The 20877-nt window shown below is 39.3% G+C and overlaps 1 protein-coding gene across 3 annotated transcripts in view; it reads right to left on the bottom strand.

Moving 5' to 3' along the window:
* The window catches only part of LOC130915796 (leucine-rich repeat-containing protein 4C-like), a 185019-nt gene that overhangs the window by 77790 nt on the left and 86352 nt on the right, over window positions 1-20877 (bottom strand). Inside the window, exon 1 of one of the 3 annotated variants that reach the window (XM_057835882.1) lies at window positions 14636-16672. The exons of 1 other annotated variant lie outside the window; for it this stretch is intronic. The gene's annotated coding sequence lies outside the window, so the exon portion shown is untranslated. Of the gene's footprint in view, window positions 1-14635; window positions 16673-20877 lie in introns of those variants that run through there. One more of the 3 variants, XM_057835881.1, reaches the window with a different exon arrangement.

Below are 20877 nucleotides of genomic sequence, written 5' to 3'. Positions count from 1 at the left end.
CCCCCTCAACGCTTTCGCTGCGCCTAGAAATTCTGTCCATAAAAGTTGTGAACAGAATTGGTGAAGCCTTTTTTTTTTTTTTTTAAATAATTATCATTATAATAATCATTACTTTCCTATTCTTCAATAAATCTCATCGCAAAACTCATTAAATGTGCGAACATTAACCAGCACGTCCAAACCAAACACAAGCTGTGACCACTACCAAAGACCAGAACTTGAAGATACACGGCTAACAGCCCAGTACCGTGTCGCTACATGTCTGAAAAACAAAAAATAATCTTAAAAAAACGTGCACTACAGGGCATTGTAAACAACCGTTTTGTGATGGTGTGGTCGTAATGGAGTCTTTCTGTGCAGAGATGTTATTCGACACTATTTATTTGTTTGTTTATTTATTTTTAACTTGAAATATGCAACTACTGTATCTGTTCTGATATTCTTTAAAATCAGGCTTTCTTTTCCTGTTTAGTGTTGCTTGAAATTTAGGGCAAAAAGGCCTTTACGGCCTTGGTTTAATATGTTTGCCAGCCTCTCCTATTCATTTGCAGGAATCAAAACACAAATTCTACTGAAATATAAGCCTGCAACCACACTCCTCTGAATTATAATTGAATATGCTGATTTCAAACATTTTTCAAATCAGTGTTTTTCAACCGGTGTGCCGCGAGAAATCACAGGTTTTTTTTTTTTTTACATTGTCGAGAGGGTCACACCTGGCAGGTGGTAACAGAGCTCAGTCGTCCCGCATCAACTTCAAGTTGTTATCTGTTCATGAGATCGGTTTGTACTTTCTAATACAGTATCTAGTATGATGACCTTCCACTTAAAAAAAACAGCTCCTGTAAAGTAGAGGACAAGCAATACAAATAAAAATGCCAATTTTATAAGGGAATGTAAAGAACCCTGCTCATTGCTGGAAAAGAGTTGGCAGTGTTTAAACTTTTAATTAATGAATATCACACTATTTTCAAAGTGTATGCTTACATATGTCCACAAATTTCTCAAAAGCTGCTTCAAACTCATGCTGCTCAAGATTTAGACATAGGAAAGAAGGACCCAATGTCTATATCATGAAGCCAAACACTAAATACTGTAATTCAGTTTAACAGCACTGCAAATGAATATGCTAATATGTTAGAGTACATGAGATTTACAATATTATCTTTGTAAAGGACATCTAAGTTTATTGTTCTGTTGTATCTAATGGTGTGGCAGATACTAGTGTTTTTTTTTTTTTTTTTTTAAACAGTAGTTAAATGATTTCACCCAATAAAACAGAACATTATATTGGCATATTTAAATCCAAACATTATAAAAGGCTATTGTATGGCATGGTTTTAATATTACAGCTCTGTGGAGTTTTGTCCACTTAGATACATTCTTGTTACCTCAATGTGGATTTATATTTATTTTACACTTCAGTAGATTGCAACCAACTTCAATGTTGAAAAATTTGCCCAAGGCTGACTGTGCTACATTACAATGACTATGAAGCTGCACCTTTTTTTAATGACATTTCACCTGCTGTGGACTAAACACTTTAAACAAGATTCATTTTCCATGAGGCAAAATTCATCAATTCTATGAGACCTTTTAGTTTTTATGCTTAAAGGTCATTTTCTTTTGATCAAGGAACAACACAATATACTTGCAACCTTCAAATTCAATTACACTCTCTACTCAAGGAAAGTGTAACCTAATATTCAATATTAGTATTTGAAAATAGATGAAGGCAGATTCTTACTTGTTTTAATGCACATGGCTGGTGTCTGCTGACAACCTTAATTTTAAAAACCTAAGCAGTTCATCAACCACCCGAGGATATACTAGTCATAGTTCTACATGTTATGCAACTACTGAAACTGCTTTAAGTAAATATCTCAGACTCATATTTTTGTCCTTGAATTTATCCTCTCTGTAAATTCCACTGCAGAAAACAGAGTGTAAGAAATTGTTTTTGTCTTTTTTTGTTTTGTGTTTTTTTTTTTTTTTTGTAGGGATTCATTGTCTTGCTTGCATCTACTTAGGAACCAAGGGGAAGCACCACAAACTAGCCCTCGACCATTTCACATTCCATTTAACCTCCGAATAAGCAGCTGAAATTAACATGGACCTTAGCCAATCCCACTTTGAGAATAGGAGGCCAAATGTCCCTAGAGGCAGTGAAAATACCCCCTGCACATTGCATACTGTACGTTCAGTATAATCATCTTTTCATGTTTGTTAAGAATTTATGGTGTATTCATGTGAACAAAATATCAGAGCCCATCACATTAGTCCTACCTCGTGCTCTGGGACCACATTTTAGCAATGTGAGAGGTCATGAAAGAAAAACTGGCATTGCAATGTCAATGAGACGAACATAAGAAATAGCGCATCATGATATTTGTCACTGTCCTTTACTCAATTTAAAAAAAAAGGAGTAATGAAATCTCAGTGTTGTTTGAACTCTTTTCAATATCCATGATGAAAATATTTGAAGCCCTTTTTATTCATAGAAGCAAAAAATCTGAAACAATCAGGAACAAGCCGCTCCCAGTGTAACCCCACAGAACCAAAATCTACAGTATATTCCAACTAATGGACATATTTTCTCATAAGTGCACTGAGGGAGACAGGGGTAAAGACGGAAGGAAAAAAAAGAAGCATGATCCCTGAGCTTGAGAATGACAGAATAACATTTTTATGATGTTGACCAGATTACTCCCTAAAATGGATTGCTGACCTGAAACACCAATTGATTTATCCATCGACTGTCAGAATGTGCTGCGGCTGCGGCTGCTCCCCCCTGCTCAGATGTACCCTTGGCCTCAACATTCAGAAAGACATGCTGGAGAGGATAACTCATGAGTAAGGTGACTGCAGATACTGATCATGTCCATCTATGTCAGGGTGATGTGTATAAAACGCTTGCTTTCATCTGGCTGTTGTAGCTTATAGTTATGCAAACGTCAACACCATATACTGTACATAGGCACATCTAACAGGTTACTTGTTTACTTAATCAATGATCCTGTGTGGGAAATGACAGTAAAACAATGGAGGATTAAAAAAAAAAAAAACTTTCTTTGACAAGCGAAAATTCAGAATTTTTGACATTAGTCTTGATCTTCGAGCTAGCATGGGTTTAATTACTCGGTGAAATTGATTTCAACAAATTCCGTGCAATTTGTCAGGTATTTACTCACTATAGACTCTATAGTTTTGCAGTGACAATAAATGCCGATAGTTGACAAATCTTAAAAAATGTTGGCGAATATGCCAACGTTCATTGTGCCGGGTATTTTTTTGTTAGTTCTTTGTATGTTTATCATATTGCAAAAAAAAAAAGCGAATTCTAGGTGAGAAAAACGGTCAGTAAAGTGACATGCACGTGCACAAAACATTTAGGCTAGGTTCATACTACAGGTCTTAATGCACGAATCCGATTTGTTCGTGTTTTTCCGACTCGAGTCAGGTATTAACATGACAGTCTGAACGGGACAAGTCACATAGAAGTGGACCATTTCAAATCCGATCTGGGTCACTTTCGTATGTGGTTCAAATCCGATCTGGGCCGCATTTTTCAAGCGGTCTGTACTGTCAAGTCTCCCAAATCGGAATTCATGCAGCAATTACGTCATCAAAGAGCGAGTGAGACGCTACGGTAGCTGCACCGCTGTGCGTTATTAGCGCCTAGCTTGCATTGAACACGGCTTTTGGGGAAGGGCCAGGCTTGACAACATTCAGAAAAAAAATAAAAATGGGTTGAGGATAAGCCTGAGAATGACCGGTTTTCTCTCTGCTCTATATGAGCAATATTATAAGCAACGCCGAGAGTCGGAGTAAACGGCCCGTATGTGTGTGTAACATGCACAGACAGTGCGTGCATGCTATTGATCCATATAAACGTTGAATATAAGCCTAAACGAGGATTATTTATGTCTGTTATTTATGTCCTCTTTTTGGAAATCAAAATATGATCTCCCTGGAATGACGGATGACAGCCAGCACGTGTAGTCATTTGTTTTGATGCTTCTGCGCATGCGGGTCTTCTTGCTCAGCGCCTGTCGGACTGCGAATTAGGCTAGGTTCATACTACATGTCTTAATGCACAAATCCGATTTTTTTTCATCTGTTTTTTTGGCGTGCCCGTTCAGACTGCCTTTTTCCATTGAGACCATTCAAGTACTACGCATGCGCACTAATTCTCAGTCCGACACACGCTGAGCAAGACGACCCGCATGCGCAGAAGCATCAAAAGAAATGACCACACACGCTGGCTGTCATCTGTCATTCTAGAGATATCATATTTTGATTTTTAAAAAGAGGACACAAATAACAGACATAAATAATCCCCGTCTAGGCTTATATTCAAAGTATATGGATCAATAGCATGCACGCACTGTCCGTGCATGTTACACACACACATACGGACAGTTTGCCTCGACTCTCGGCCGTGTAAGCAATGTTGAAATATTGCTCATATAAAGCAGAGAGAAAACCGATCATTCTCAGGCTTATCCTCAACCCATTTTTATTTTTTTTATGACTGTTGTCAAGTCCGACCCTTCCTAAAAAGACGTGTTCAAGGCAAGCTAGGCGCTAATAACGCACAATTGCATCACTACCGTAGCGTCTCTCTTGCTTTTTGATGACGTAATTGCTGCATGAATTCCGATTTGAGAGACTTGACGGTACAGACCGCCGCGACAGTCTGGAAAAATGTGGGCCAGATCGGATTTGAACCACATACGAAAGTGACCCAGATCGAATTTGAAATGGTTCTATGCGACTTGTCACGTTCAGACCGTCAAATTAATGCCTCACTCGAGTTGGAAAAACACGAAAAAATCGGATTCGTGCATTAAGACCTGTAGTATGAACGTAGCCTTAGTGTGCATGCGTCATACTTGAATGGTCTCAATGGACAAAGGCAGTTTGAACGGGCACGCCAAAAAAACAGATATGACAAAAAATTGGATTTGTGCATTAAGACCTGTACTATGAACCTAGCCTTAGTCATGTTTTCCAGTGTTTTCATAGAGGTAACATTGAAACTGTACAGTTGACTTTGCATGAGAAAATCAAATATGGGCAAAGAAATCAGGACTAACCTGTTGTGTGAACGTAGCCTAAATATGTATTGAAAGGGCTCAAGATATGTTTGTTACTGGTATAAATTGAATAGTATGCACTTGATTGTTATTGTAAGCACATTTGCAGCTTAATGCAATGGTCAAATGTGCAGACTTAATATATATATTGATAAACACAAACAGGCAGCACTATTTAGCACAATTCTGTGCTCCAGGTTTCAATCCTAGGCCCCTGCCTTACTGTTAAGCATTAAGATGGTTGCTGCATTTCTCGGGTGTCCTCCCAGATCCCAAAAAACATGCAGTGTAGGTAGTTGAAATATTGTAAATTATCCCCATGTGTAAATGTGTGAGGTTGTTTGATAATGTGTGCCAAGCGATGGGCTGGCAACCATACCTCCTGCCCTTAGTCAGCTAGGATAGGCTACAACACCCCACGGTGAGGATAAGCAGAATGAATGAATGAATGAATGAATGAATGAATGAATGAATGAATGAATGAATGAATGAATGAATGGACTTAGATAGCCACTTACATTATTATCAAGTTAAAATAATTGGTCACTCCAGGCAGGAAACTGCCTAAGCATGTTTTCGGGTTTGGAGAACAACTTATTTGCACCTCCGGAGGTATTTGTAAAGTACACCTCATTATAACTAGACCCAAAAAAACAGGCCCCAAAGTTGGATAGGTGTCATTTCATTTTTATTTTCTCAGTAATATTAAGGGACTGTAGCTATATCTACTGTATTTTTTTCTGAAAATCATACATCATAATAAACACAAACTAGTCTCAGCTGCAGTCTCTTTTTATTAAAAATCAATCAATCAATCAATCAATCAATCAATAAATAAAAATAAAATAAAAACAAGAAATAAAACCTGTCCAAATTTGGGGCCTGTTTCCGGGGGGGATCACCCTGTGAAACTCTTTAAAGAAATTATTTGGTTATTGTATCTGTGAATTTTCCCTATGGTTACAAATGTAAAACATGCTATTGTAATATAAAATAAATACGTACATATCTCTCATAGCACATGTACGGGATGTGTTGGTCCATTCATCCAACCCTGTCCTCATGTTTAAAACTATCCTGTAACCTTTTCAATGTCCAAACGTTAAATCGTCCTCGTCCTACATTTGAGCTTCCATAGCTTAACATGACGAATTGATCTGCTTGTCCCCAAGACAGACAAGATGGGAGCAGAAAACACATCTATATAATTGCAATATTTCCGTTAAATAAACCCTCTGGAAGTACTTAATAAGTAGAGAAGATGAGAATTATGGTAGTAGCTCTATTATTGAAACAAGTCCCTAGCAGCAAAAGAAATGAATGGCTTTGTAAAGATTAATCTGATTTGAGAAATGATTACTTCATTATATGGTACGGAGGGCTGGCCTTCATCTGAACTGAGCCATGTCTGAAGTGGGAGCTAAATGACAAAAGAGCGTGGGAAGCAAATATGGATATATTGTAACGTACAGTATATAGCTAAAGTATGTGAAAACTTTTTTGAAAAACCCACTTGGAATAGTTTCAAATGATAGATCAGGCCACAGCAACTAGATACATTTGAACATCACGTGAAAATCATACGACACTTCACGTCTCTTAACTGCATCTGCTGCAGCCAACTATTATGAATGATAGGTCTGATTAAAATATTTAAAAGGACACACAACTGTGTGAAATTTTAAGTAGTTCAGATGTTTCCATTGACAATAGAGGTCATCCATTTTGTTTCACAGCGTAAAATTGGGAGAAGCAGACTTCATTTTCTACTAAGGTTGTAACGAAAACCCATACTTCAGTACCAAGTCGATACTAACATTCTGAAAATGTGTCAGTACTGCCTTTTCTGCAATACCCGAGGTATTGTTGGTACCGAGATATGGCCACTTCTTTTGTATTGTTTTGTGTGTCATACTGGGGGAAATCAAGTTGAAATAAATTCGGTCAAATATATATAGTTATATGGCAACCCACACTGTGCTAATGGGATGAGAACAACAGTCAATGCAAGCAACATGGCAGTTGCACGCAGAGGTGGGTAGTAACGCGTTAAATGTACTCCGTTACATTTACTTGAGTAACTTTTTGAGAGGAATGTACTTCTTAGAGTAGTTTTACTAAGCCATACTTTTTACTTTTGCTTGAGTAAATTTGTGAACAAAAACGCAACTCTTACTCCACTACTTTGAGCTACATTTTCCCTGTTTATTCTACGTATTAGCAGGGCCGGCCCAGCCAATACGCAGACTACGCAGCTGCTTAGGGCCCCTGACCACTAGGGGGCCCCCAATCTGGCCATTTTTTATCTTATATTCTATTTTGTTTACTATAGTTTGCTTTATTTGACTTTTGTGAGTTTTGATACTTGATTACAAGCTTAAAAAAATAAAAGTTCTTCCCTAACTTCTTTCTTTCCTCTTTCAGAAAAAGATTTGGGGCTATCTACTGCAAGTGCTGGCAATCATTTGGGGTGAGAAGCTTGACAATCATTTGGGGTGAGAAGTTTGAAGTATGCAGTGCAACAAAATCTGATTAATATACAAAATATGGACTATGGGTTGGATTGCACATATGGGTTTCACAGTACACTGTGACGAAATGGTGGGCCAAAAATATGGGCCCCTTTGCATTATTTTGCTTAGGGCCCCCAAATGGCCTGGGCCGGCCCTGCGTATTAGATGTATTATTTTTTTGCCAGCGATGCCAAGAGTAGCTCGACTAACTAATACTAACTAACTAACTACTAGCTCACTAATCTGACATTGCAACAATAATCACATAGCTCCAGTACATCAATGTGACGCAAGCTTGCCGTACTATGATCACACCAGCCTGTTCAATCACATGGTGTCTTTAAATAACTGTAAAAAATGAAGTATTTGACATAGAGCGCTGCCCTCAACATAAATCGAAAGCGCAGATTTAAACCTCTCTCCCAGTCCCGGAGATATAGTACTTTTAATTTCATAATAGTAACTATGAAGGAACTACATTATTCACTATTCAAATCCCGCCTAGAGGGCAATCATGCTCTTTGGCCGAATAATGCTTCATTTCTGTCTTTTTTTTTTTTTTTTTTCTCTCTCGCTGGAATCCAATGATTTTTTTTGTTTTGTTTTTTTTTGTATTTCTGTAATGTAATATAACAGTTCATAAAGATAAGTTTGTGCTGTGAAAAAAAACATTATATAAACAATAAAAAAAAAATAAAAAAAAGATAAGCAGTCACTCACAATGTTACTCATTACTTGAGTATTCTTTTCACTGGATACTTTCGTACTTATACTTGAGTACATTTTTTGCTACTCTACTCACCTATGGTGGCATGCGCACCAATGTCGTCTCTAACTCAGGCGACAGCTACTATACATACTATGTGTATATATATTAGGGCTGTCAAATGATAAAAATATTTAACCGTGTTAATCACAGCTAAAAAATTAATTAATATTAATTAATCGCAATTCAAACCATCTCTAAAATATGCCATATTTTCTGTAAATTATTGTTGGAATGGAAAGAAGTAAAGTGGTGATTGAAAATACACCCAAGGTGTCAATGGCGAGTTTTAAATTAATTAGAGATCCAGCCAAGGCAAAGTCTGAGTACGTTTTATGTGTATTTTGATTGGGAATGCCAGTTCTCTTTGCATTGAACGCTTTTCTTTTTGTGAACATTATTTTTTGAGAGATAGGAATATTATTATTTTTGTGCTTTCACTAAATGATACTGTAGCGACTTAACTGTCCATCCAAATGCATGCTGGGAAGTTGTGTAACCATGACTATCAGTAGTGGTGGCAAATGGTATACAATATATTCTGCATTGTGTTCAATTAAGCGTGATAAGAAAAAGATCGTCTCCTTCTCTGCCCAAATGCATGATGGGAAGTTGGGCAACCATGATTGTCAGTGGTGGCTGCAAGTGTTCCTGACTTGCTTATTTATTGTGGCAACAAAATTAATGCACAATAATACAATTGCGACGATCGCAACCCACACCAGCTCTCAGCTGCCGTTTCACTCGCTCGCTTCAGTATGTCACTTCACATGTCCCGACTCTGAGCCCCTCTAACAGGACACACCCATATTTACGGACATTACAATAGCCTATCGTTCATAGTCCTTCTGTCATAAAACGTTTTAAATATCACAAAAATTTGTTTCAGCACACCATGTCTCTAAATTACTGGTTGCAATCTGTGTGTTGGGGTGTGCGAGGAGGTGTGTTTGTGTGTTAGTAGTAAAACAGTATTATTATTATTTTTTATATACTTGAATGCTACATGACCGTGACACACAGTATGTTATTTTATTGTTTAATACTCGAAGGCTACCTTACAGTACATGCACAGTGTTTTATGTTGTTTATTCACTGAAAGGGAATTGCTCCTTTCAATCTCATTGTACTATGCGTAATGACAAATACATTTCTATTCTATTATACTGTAATGCACATTAGCACACAGTACTGTTGTTTACTTCTAATAAAGGGGTGAACGTTTTAGTACATGGGAATTATTGTTTATTTTTACCGTGGTATCAAAATGGTATCGAGAATCATGGAGTTTCAATGGTATCGGTATCGACTACTAAATTTCTGATATCGTGACATCAGTACTTTCGAAAACTATGTACCATCCTGCGCCACTTTACTAACTGCAAAGTTGTGTCTGTAGAGAAATTATAGCTGTAATCTCTTTGCGGGAAAAATATACAATTACTGTTATAATGTAACTTTCTCACAGAACAAGTTTCTTTTAGCGGATGAATGATATTCACAATACTGTAATCATATGGTGAATATGAGATCCATTCTTCATGTGGAAAGTAACAGTTACCCAAATTTATGCATTTACCAATAACAGTGGTTCATGGTTTGCGGTGATGGAAAGACTGTGTACAATTTTGTGTTTAAAACATCTCAGGTTGTAAAATAATATATACCCACTGATTAGAAATCAGGGCTTTCAAATTCTTTATTGCTAAATGTATTAAACTACAACCATAAATAGACTTCGCCCACAGTATATGAGAAAATTTTGTGACATTATTGTTTATGTTTCTTGCATTGCATCATTGTAGTGTGTGGCAAGAAACATCTAATTTTACCAGTAGTTCAATTGTTTTGCGCCTGCGGAGGAAAAATTAGCAAGACAGAGATGGTTCTCCTGTGATGTGTTGTTGATTGTATGGCACGTCTGGGGCATGATAACTAATTTCCACCAAAAATAACTGCTAAGAACCAAAGAATTTGCTGGGTGCAATAAGGAGATTAAACCTGGTGTTCTGTCATATTAACATACATTGTCAGAGTAGCATACATGTATGCTTACATAGTGCTTTCTCACTCATAAAATGTGCTCAAAAATTATCAAAGCGCTTTATAATGGATTAAAATTGTCAATTTATGGATGTAGTTGTGTACTAATCACATTTGGTCTACATTGAACTGTATTTCATAAAGTTGTGTGGCAGCCACCTTTTCTGTATTTAAAATGTATATTTATATAACGTGTAAATCAGCATATTAAATGTGACGTCTGCCTAAAACAATGACATTCATAAGATGGTTATTAAAAAAAAAAAATCATGTACAACAACAACATTGTTAAAGTACTGGCATGTAAATACAGAAAAGGAGGCATCAACACAACTTTATCAAATGAAGCCCTAAAATTTAACAAGCATTATAAAACACTTACAGCAACATTCAATATGTGAAACAGTGTTATATAAACATATAAGTACGCTACTTTGGCTATGTATGCCAATATGACAGAACACAGGACGCTCCGAAGAAAGCATGGATTCTTGCTGATACATACCGACAGGTTTTGTGAAGCTTACTTTGTTCCACTGTCAATTATAGTAAGTGACTATTTGTTTTTCAGACATGAAAAAAAATCTAATTTTCTTTGTATAGAATCCCCTTCCAACACGATCATGGCTTTCTGCTTCGTACAAGAAATCTGACAAACTTTCTTAAAAAAAAAAAAAAATCATCGTAGACCTCTGGACTTATGAAGACCTTTAATTTTTCATTTATGTGTAGACAGCGTGTTCTACTAAATAGGAATAATGCCCCAGCAGATTTGTAGCCAAGACAGGTAAGTTGGACAAACATTTTTTATCACCCCATATATCATATGGGTTTTGAATTACAGTACGTCGATTTTGTCCCCAATAGGCCTACATATTTTTAAATTATCTCTAAACCTCCTCTGGTCTTCAGATGTTAATGTGTTTTATACATCAGAGACTTCACCTGCTAACATTCTTGTGTTTGTCGCATCTTTACTGCTATTTAGTGTTCACTGTTTGTTTTCTTGCTACCCAATCATGCGCCAAAAATATGTAAACAAATGTCCTCCCAAAGCACAACTTTACTGGAACAGCAAAGGACCTTCCTTAAACTGTTACCACAAAATATGATGCATCGAACAGGAAAACTAAGATTCTGAAGCAACAACTGACCGATGAAAATATATGCCGCTATAAGGCGCCATGCATGTTTTGCAAGTAAGGAACAACTGCTGTGTATTTCAGCATCCCAAGAAAGGGGACAGCTCCATGAAAGAGCCACTTGGAGGTATGGAACAAGTGCCTTTTGTGTGGATCCAGGCTATGCCAGGATGATTCAACATGACAGGCGATATATGACGATTGATTGAGGCAACTGGTCAAGGGAGGACAGCAGTGCTCTTTAATATACTGTATAGCTTATTGAATTCTAAAGTAAAAATGTGCCACTATAACACAATAAAACGAATTTGGCTTTTTACAGCAATTAAGGCCGTATTTTTAGACTTATGAATTTTAGTGCCTTTTTTAAGACTTTCTAAGGAACCATGGGAACCCTGTCTTTAGATGTTAAAGTGTTTTGTACATCAGAGAATTCACCTGCTAACTTTTTTGTGTTGTCGCATTTTTTAGTGTTTTAGTGTTCACTGCTTGTTTTCTTTTTTTTTTCTTTTTTCTTTCTTTATTTTTTTTTTTAACCTGTCCTGTTCAGCTGTTTGACACGGGGAGAATGATGCACCTCGTCCCTCCTCCCGCAGCCCAGCAAAGGAGCCATCGTCAACCCCCCCCACCCCTCCAACCCCCGCCCCCCGGGATCCAGGGTGGTCCCTTGGGCCACCCGTGCTCCCATTAACCGGCCCTCAGGGATGGTTAAAGGTGACGCACCAACAACCCCACGCCTGCCCCCACCCCAGTCTGCCCACCCGGCCCACGAGCCACAGCCGCAGCCCCCCAACCGGCACAGCATGCCTCGGGGCCCCTAGCGGCCCTACAAACCCAGGGCAGAGCAGGGTCCCCCGCCGGAGCAGGTTACATCCAGCCGATACACCGGCGTCCAGCCAGCGACCCGCGGTAGAGAATAGGGCAGATACCCAAGCAAAGAAGAAAGGGGAAGGCGGAAGCAGTAGAATGGCGAGGAGCCGCTGCAGGGCGACACGATATCGGAGACCCGACCTCCCCCAACTCCTGCGGCCGGCAGCCCGGGCAGAGGGGAGGCCACGCCCTGGGAGCCACGCCATAGAGCAGGGGCCCCCATCCGCCGGGCCGCGCATTTGCTACCGGGCCGCACAGAAATAATATTTTAGTAATGACCGCATTCTGGCCGAATTAACTTTGGCCTGTGACCCTGCTTAACACATGAATATCCCTGTCTACTCTATATATAATACTACAGTATAGATTAGAACGTCGTCATAGAAATCCATTGATTGGACTGCAAGCAGTACATCTTATTTTGTATATGTAATATATCTATGTGCGCTTGTCCTCCATAATAACGTATGACTAAGCCCCAGGCGCAGCACATTTGTTCCCCCACACTTACGAAAATGACTGGAAAACTATAACTATAACCTACGACTGGAAAACTATAGCCTATAACCTCGAAGACCCACGAATTGTGAAGGAGTGGATTCGTGACCCGTTTGAGAATAAACCGAGTGATTCGAGCATGTCTCTGCAACAGGAGGATCAGCTTGTAGAGATTGCAAATGACGGCGACCTTAAACGTACATTTGAGACAATTAAAGTCATTCCGGAATATCCTGACAGCGCTACGAGAACACTGAAAACCTTGCTACAATTTCCAACATCACATCTTTGTGAAGCAGACTTATTAATGCTAAACGACACGGCGAGGGCGTTAACGGTGAGCTAGCGGTGTGCAGCTAACATGGCAGGATGGGTCTGAGGAGAACTTTCGTCCATCCGCGATCAAACGTAAGTTAATATTCTTTTCTTTAAAGAAAGTTTGTAGTGTTTACTTTGGAATCGCTGCATTTGTGGCCATTTTTCATGTTATGCGCATGTGCAGAACCGCATAGTTGCAGTTTTTGATGGGTTGCAAAATTTGTGAAAACACCGGTCTGTGAAAAAAAAGACACAAATAACACCGATCCGCGGTGCAAAAAAGTTTGGGGACCCCTGCCATAGAGGACAAGTGTGGGACCCACCTACCATCCTATTACTGTGGCTGCCAGGTTCCCGGCTGGCAGTTATTACGCAGCACCATGACGGGATTGTGTGGGGAGGGTAGTGCAATGTATGCATTAAAATAGGAGAGCTCGGCTTGGGGCTGACACTGTTTGTTTTCTTGCTACCCAACCAACCGCGCATGCGCCAAAAATATTTGAACAAACGTCTTTCCATAGCACAGCCTTCCTGGAATAGCAAATGACCTTTCTCAAACTGATACCACAAAATATGATACATCAAACAGGCGAACTATTTGATTTTTAAGCAACAGCTAACCAACTAAAATGTATGCCGCCATAAGGCCCCATGTCTTATATGTTTTGCAAGTAAGGAAAGACTCCTGCGTATTTCAGCACCCCAAGAAAGGGGACAGCTCCATCACAGAGCCGCTTGGAGGTATAGAACAAGTGCCTTTTGTGTGGATCCAGGCTACGCCAGGAAGATTCAACATGACAGGCGATATATGACTATTGAGACAACTGGTCAAGGGAGGACAGCAGTATTGCTCTTGAAATACAAATATAACACTCTTTAATATACCATATAAGATAGTGAATTCTAAAGAAACAAACTTGCTACTATAAGACACACTAAAATGAATTTGGCTAACTACAGATTGGAGTGATAAAAAAAATAGCTACTTTGTATTCAATAGTGATGTAGTGTAAAATTCCAGAGTGGTGACTAATATTCTTAATATTTTGTACTTCCGTGTAAAAGAGCAAGGTATTTTTTTCTCCAGTCCAGTCACAACACATGAGCTTACTACTAATGCTCTCGTGAGCATATTGAAAAGCAGCAAAAATTATATGGAAGCACAGTGCAGCTGTTAATATCATCTGCCAAAAAACGCTTACTACAAGATTGATCATACATCTTCACACGCCATAAAGACCGCCTTGTTGCAAAAGGCCGACGTTTATGCACTGTAATTTGGCTTCACACTGCTACAACTATGACATTTGTAATATCATTTGCTGTTATGTAGGAAGAGGTAAGACAGGCAGTGGGACACACGCACGCACGCACTCACATGCTTACTTGTTCATGTAGACAGTTATCCTGCAGGATGGGATTTTTTCTGTGTCCGTCTTTTGGTCAAAGCACAAAAAACTGCATCAACCAAAAAAAAAAAAAAAAAATCCGCAATTCTCAGGCGAGCTTGCACAATCCGAGGCTTTTTAGCCCCACTTTTAGAGCAATAACCATCCATCCATCACTCCAGAGCTGGAAGTAACTCTCAAAATGATGGTGATATATCCGATATTGCCCTTTTCCACGACGCTCTTAGCGTTGAGGGAACCCACAAGTGCCATTGCTGCAACTGCTCGACCAAAACGTCCCACGTTTCTCCTGATTTTGGGACATATTGTTCACATTTTATTCCTTCAGTATTATAAATGTACAAAATATATTACAGTTGAATCTCCACCTCATGACTAATAGTTGCGCTTCCAGATTTGGGAGGGGAATTACTCACCAAATCAGCTTCCATACATAGATGCCATTTTTTCTCTCACTTTAAGAAATCCCACTTCTCAACAAGTCTCTGTTATACTGTTAAGCCGTCAATCCAACAGAATTTGATTAGATTCAATCGCAAGTCAGTCTGGGTTTAGTTTGTCTCCCCACACGATTTATGTATGCGCAGAAAAGTCTGAAAAGGAGAGTGAGCGTTGTAACATCATGCTGAAGAACAATTTAAACCAAATAAATTAATCTGTTGCCCATTAGTGTCCTTCATCCATAACCATGAAACCATGCGTAATATTTATAAACGACCACACAAAAAAGGAGGTGGAAAATCCAACGACCATCCACAAGAGGAGCCTTTTATAGCATTTTACATACGGCGTAAATCGTTGCTCCTAAATCTTAAATTCCCATGTCTCCTCCGTGCATTGATATCATCGTGGGCAGACTGGACCACAGTCACTGAAGACAGCTTCACTTCTGCGCCACGCGTGCGTAAATCTCTCAAAATCAAGTCTCACCTATCCACTGAGGAGATCCACATCCACGGACACAGATGACGCTGAGTGCTTCTCATTCAAGCGTCCTTCTCTCCGTCCTTCTCCTCCTGCCTGAGCTGCGAACGCTTCGTTTTTAATGACCACGGGATCCGGCTTGCGGTATACGCGCATGGAGACCCGCATGAAACGATGTTGTGGAGCATCTCAGAGCGTGTTCCGGACGGTGCAGCACAGCGGACAGGCGTAGAATTGATAAGCAGTCATGTGGGTTACCTCCCTCTGACAAAGTGCGCCTCAGTCACTGCTGCTGAATCAGGAGAAGAACAGCAAACGTTGTTTCTTTTCTCCTCCCTCAATCGACGTGTTGCTTACTTTCAAGTTGCGCAGCTCCGACATGACATGCACTAAATTGGAAATCCAAACATTTCTGCAAAAGTGTTATGACTTAGTGCCTTTTGTAATGTGTCAAAATCGTTTTCAAATGAGTGCGAGACGTGAAGGAAGAACAGAGGTTTAGATGCTGTGAATATGTAGGACTGGACCACTCTCGAGCAAAAAGGACACCACTGCCACCTACCGAACCCGCTCGTCGCATTACTGTAGTGGGATTGTGCCCTAGGCTCTGAAAGCACAGCACATGCTAAATTTTACTGGCAGAGATCTGTGAAGTGTGATTAACACTATATATCTACAGAATTTGGATTTAGAAATGCCTTAGGACACAGTATGTAGGAATATACCTGTAGCAGATGCAAAGCACTGTCAAAAAGTGTCAGGATTTCTTTTTACAACTTCCATTATGCCCAAGGTCTCGATCCAAACATGGCTGGGACTTTCTTATGAACCGCCATTAAACATGTGTCTATCAGGAAAGGCCAAATAATGCTGTTCTTTCTGATTAAGAACCATATATTGTAAACCAAGGGCTGAAAAATGCTTAGAAAAATAAAAAAAATCTCATACCTGCACACTTTAGTCGTCACCATATCCGGTTCACCCATCCAAAAATGCTCAACAGCAACCGGTTCACCCATCCACCAATGCTTCACAACAAACAATGGAAAAAATTAAAAATCATGGTTGGTGTATCCCTGACCCTGACTCACAATTGTAACCATCACATGCTCATACCAATTTATAGCAGCACAGGCCAAACGTCACTCACATTGCTTGTTCACATCTCACCTATCATCTCACACAATGCACGGCATGCACACACAATAACACACATATACAACATAAGTCTCTGTGCTAGAAAAAAATTGAGGAGCCATGTGAATGCCAGATCAGATATGTCCTGTCCATCGAGCTGTCAACATGTGATATCTTTTCCCTCAAAGACCATTTATCTGTCTCCATAACCATTCTTCTGACAGTTTTGTGTCCCTAGCATATAATAAGTGACACTTGCATTATTAGATATTACTCCTTTTTGTGTCTATCTACTCTGTCTGTCTGTCTGTCTGTGTCTGTTTGTCTATCTGTCTGTTGGACGGCCAGACATACTACCCAATTAATTCTAATAACCCGACAACTCGGATATTCCACTCTGCTGGCCTCGTCAAACTTTTTCACAGGACTCATAATCGCTGGAGAGGTTGGAGCTTTCGAAATTCTCATTGGACGAATGTCACACTCTCGGCTTCCCAGAACCACTTCAAAATCGTAATATTTTGCTCTTTTGTTTATCAGCTGGACATCTTATAAAAATATAAGATTTCAGCTTTAAAATGACATGTAAAAGGGAAAAATGGAGTAAGTATCAACAAAATTAGAAGCAAGAGAAAATGGCTGCGTGCGCATGTATGTACAATATGTACAGCATATACACAGAGGATTAAACTCAAAAAGCGTCACGAATTGATGGCATCAATGTGAAAACTTAGGCTAGGTTCATACCGCAGATCTTAATGCACAAATCCGATTTTTTCGTGTTTTTCCAACGCGAGTGAGGCATTAACGTGACTGTCTGAACGTGACAAGTCGCATAGAACTGGACCATTTCGAATCCGATCTGGGTCACTTTCATATGTGGTTTAAATTCGATCTGGGCCACATTTTTCCAGAATGTGGCAATGGTCTGAACTGTTAAGTCTCCCAAATCGGATTTCATAGAGCGAGAGCGGCAGGCAGGAAGGCAGCAATAGCTGTGAATTAGCGGTATAGCGCCTTGCTTGAATTTTGCTTCAACGCAGGAGGCAGTCTTGATCACAGTCATAAAAAATAAATAAAATGAAGTAAAGGATAAGCCTGATTATGCTCGGTTTTCTCTATGTGCGCCAAATAAGCAATATTTTAGTATTGCTTACATGGCCGAGTCAGGGCAAACTGACGCACACACATACTGTAAGGCTTATGTGTGCGTCACGCACGCACGGGCATGCGTTCTATCAATCTACATAAACTTTGAACATGAGACTAAACGGGGATTATTAATGTCTGTTATTTGTGTCCTCTTTTTAAAAATCTAAATATGGTCACCCTGGAATGACGGATGACAGCCGGCATGTGTTGTCATTTGTTTTTATTATTTTGCGCATGCGGGTCGGCTTGCTCAGTATCGGACTGAGAATTAGTGCGTATGCGTAATACTTGAACAGGCTCAATGGACAAAGGCACTCTGAACGTGCACACCAAAAAAATAGATATGAAAAAAAATCGGAATTATGCATTAAGACCTGCAGTGTGAACCTAGCCTAAGATTCATTCAGCTTCCATTTTGCTTATCTTCACATGCGTCACCTGGTAAACTCAGGCCATGTCTACACCTAGCAGGGTTTTTTTTTTTTAAACCAAGGATCCTGCCCTTTTACGACAGGAAAAAATAATTACGTCCACACCAGCCCGTTTGTAGAAAAAAAAACTTCCACAGCCAACCACATTCATCCCTTTTTAAGTGCATTCATAACAATGCGTGAAAAATAATTGTCCATAATATCCCCATTCTCCACATGTGTTCTTCAATATGAAGCACTGCAAGAGTCTGTAAATTAATGGAAGCAAAAAAAGCACCTAATTTACTCCAAATGTAAACATTGGTCTCAAGTGTGACGTAGGGACAAATTTGTCGTAGTCAGTGACGTTTCAAGAGTTAAATATTGAGTTATCAGTGTCCACATGATGGCGCCACAAACGCAGAATTCGCACATTTTTAATCTGTAGATGATAGGCCAAACCGTAGAAAAAGTTCTTCTTTTTGCCAAATACCTTTCTACGTGTAGACATGGCCTTAGAATGCTCTAAGTACAGATAGTCCCCGGTTTACAAACGAGTTCTGTTCCTGTGCTGGCGATGAACCCCAGATTTCTCCGTAAAACGGAATTTACCCTTTAAATACCATCCTCTAAATAAAAACAAAAACTATCCAAAAACATGTATTAGCATTGTACTGTTTTCACCAGTCTTCATAACTTTATTCAGCTGCTCATGACATCAACACTTGCAAAATGAAACTAAAATAAAATGAAATTAAATCAGTGTTATCTTCAATAAAGCAATTCAAATTTGCGTTTACAAGTAGCTGCTGATACAGCAATAACAAACGATTGGCATGGATCAATTAGCGTCCATACATCATTAAAAAACAATCACATAAACAAGCCCCAAATATTCGGCCACTATTGAAAACGCACAATAAACAGTACAAAAGGGGTTATATACAGCCCTCTCCACTGGATGCTTCACAAGCAACAAATGTGTACGTAGGCTGTCACATCTGTCACTCGGCTGCTCTGTGTATGCGTGTGTATGATGGGCACGTCTTTACATGCGCTCTCTTCCTGTTCTACGCTTCCTGCGCCAAAATAAAAGCATGCATCACAACAAAAAAGTCAACATAAAAAAAAAAAAAAATGACGAGACTCAAGCGTCTTAAAGTCGAAATCGCGTAAGTCGGGTCTGTCCTAACCCGGGGACTAAGTACCTCTCTGTTACAGTCAAAGCCGTTGTTGACAGATTTGACAGAGTCACCGATTTGTAATGATGTAAAACTTTGCTTTTAACATCAGATGTGTATTTCTGGTGACCAATCCTCCTGATTCTTGTCTTATATGCAGCATGGGAACAATCACTGAGAGCATCACACTTCATCTTAGTTTTATGTGGCTTCTGAGACGACAGCATCTTTACTTGTGGAAACACTTAAGTCTTTGAAGTGATGCTTTGGGATGCTCAATTATTATTATTTTTATTATTGCAAGAATCAATCAACTTAATCACTGTTTGGGTGCATCGACTATGTGTTAATCAGCCAATGTCACATATTACTTTTGTCAATAGAGGTACTTGGCTATATTTACACAAGGCTATAGGTTGATGTCTACATCCTTAGAGGATTGTATAGAGGTGAATAGTAAGCCAAGTGACCTTGTTTCTTGGAACAGCAGGACATAAAAATCTCTTGGGGACATTTATTTGTGAAGTGGCAAGGGCAAAGACCCTTATTTAAGGTCAAACTTCAGCATGGATTCTTGTTTGTGCTCTGAAAATCCTCATAAACAAGAGATTGCATGACTTAAACAATGTGAATTCCTTGCACAAGAATACATCCAACTTTTTAAATGATGTTTTCAACACTCCTCTGCAGTAATTTGTTGGTGACAACCTTGAAAATGTGATGGTTTGACAGAATGATGAAAGCACATCTCCATGGCTTCCAAAGATGACTCAACTCACGCAGATCCTTTCCTTTTCCTGTGAGTATTATGTTGTCAGAGCCTGAATAATACATGTGTTGGGATGGAATTAGATAATGTAATAATCGTGTTGGGTATGCCATGTGGGTTTCACCAGGCAGAAGGAATACTCTGTGTACCCCACTTAACTCTAGCTACTCGCAATTTTCGTGTTTACTCTGCCAAGATGGTGTTTTAGCAAAAACAAAAAAATAGCAAGTTGCCAGATACAATTCAAATTAAATCACATTTCCAATATTTTTACATGTAACGTTTTGAAACATCATTTCAAATCATTCATTTACTGTACATTTTCCTAAAATAACATAATCCCTAAACATGACGTTTGTCAAGATTTTATCAAGCACTGGCTTTCACTGTCACTGAAACAAGGAGCTCATACAGTGATAAGCATCTTTACCTGTCTAGGCTTGCTGTGTCTTCTTCAGAAAAAAAGCATTGTGGTTAACGAGCATTTCTCACGACATCTAGGAAGTATTATTATTTGCAACATTCCAAATTGTCCTGAGTGGCTGAATGTTTTTTGTCTCCTTGTGCCCTGCGATTGGCTGGCAACCAATGCAGTGTCTACCCCACCTACTGCCCATTGTTTGCCGGGTTAGACTCCAGCAACCCC

Source organism: Corythoichthys intestinalis, chromosome 5, assembly GCF_030265065.1.
Source record: "Corythoichthys intestinalis isolate RoL2023-P3 chromosome 5, ASM3026506v1, whole genome shotgun sequence".
In the NCBI taxonomy this organism is placed as follows: domain Eukaryota; kingdom Metazoa; phylum Chordata; class Actinopteri; order Syngnathiformes; family Syngnathidae; genus Corythoichthys; species Corythoichthys intestinalis.
Note: the sequence above shows the minus strand (reverse complement) of the source record. Positions and strands in the feature narration are given on the sequence as shown.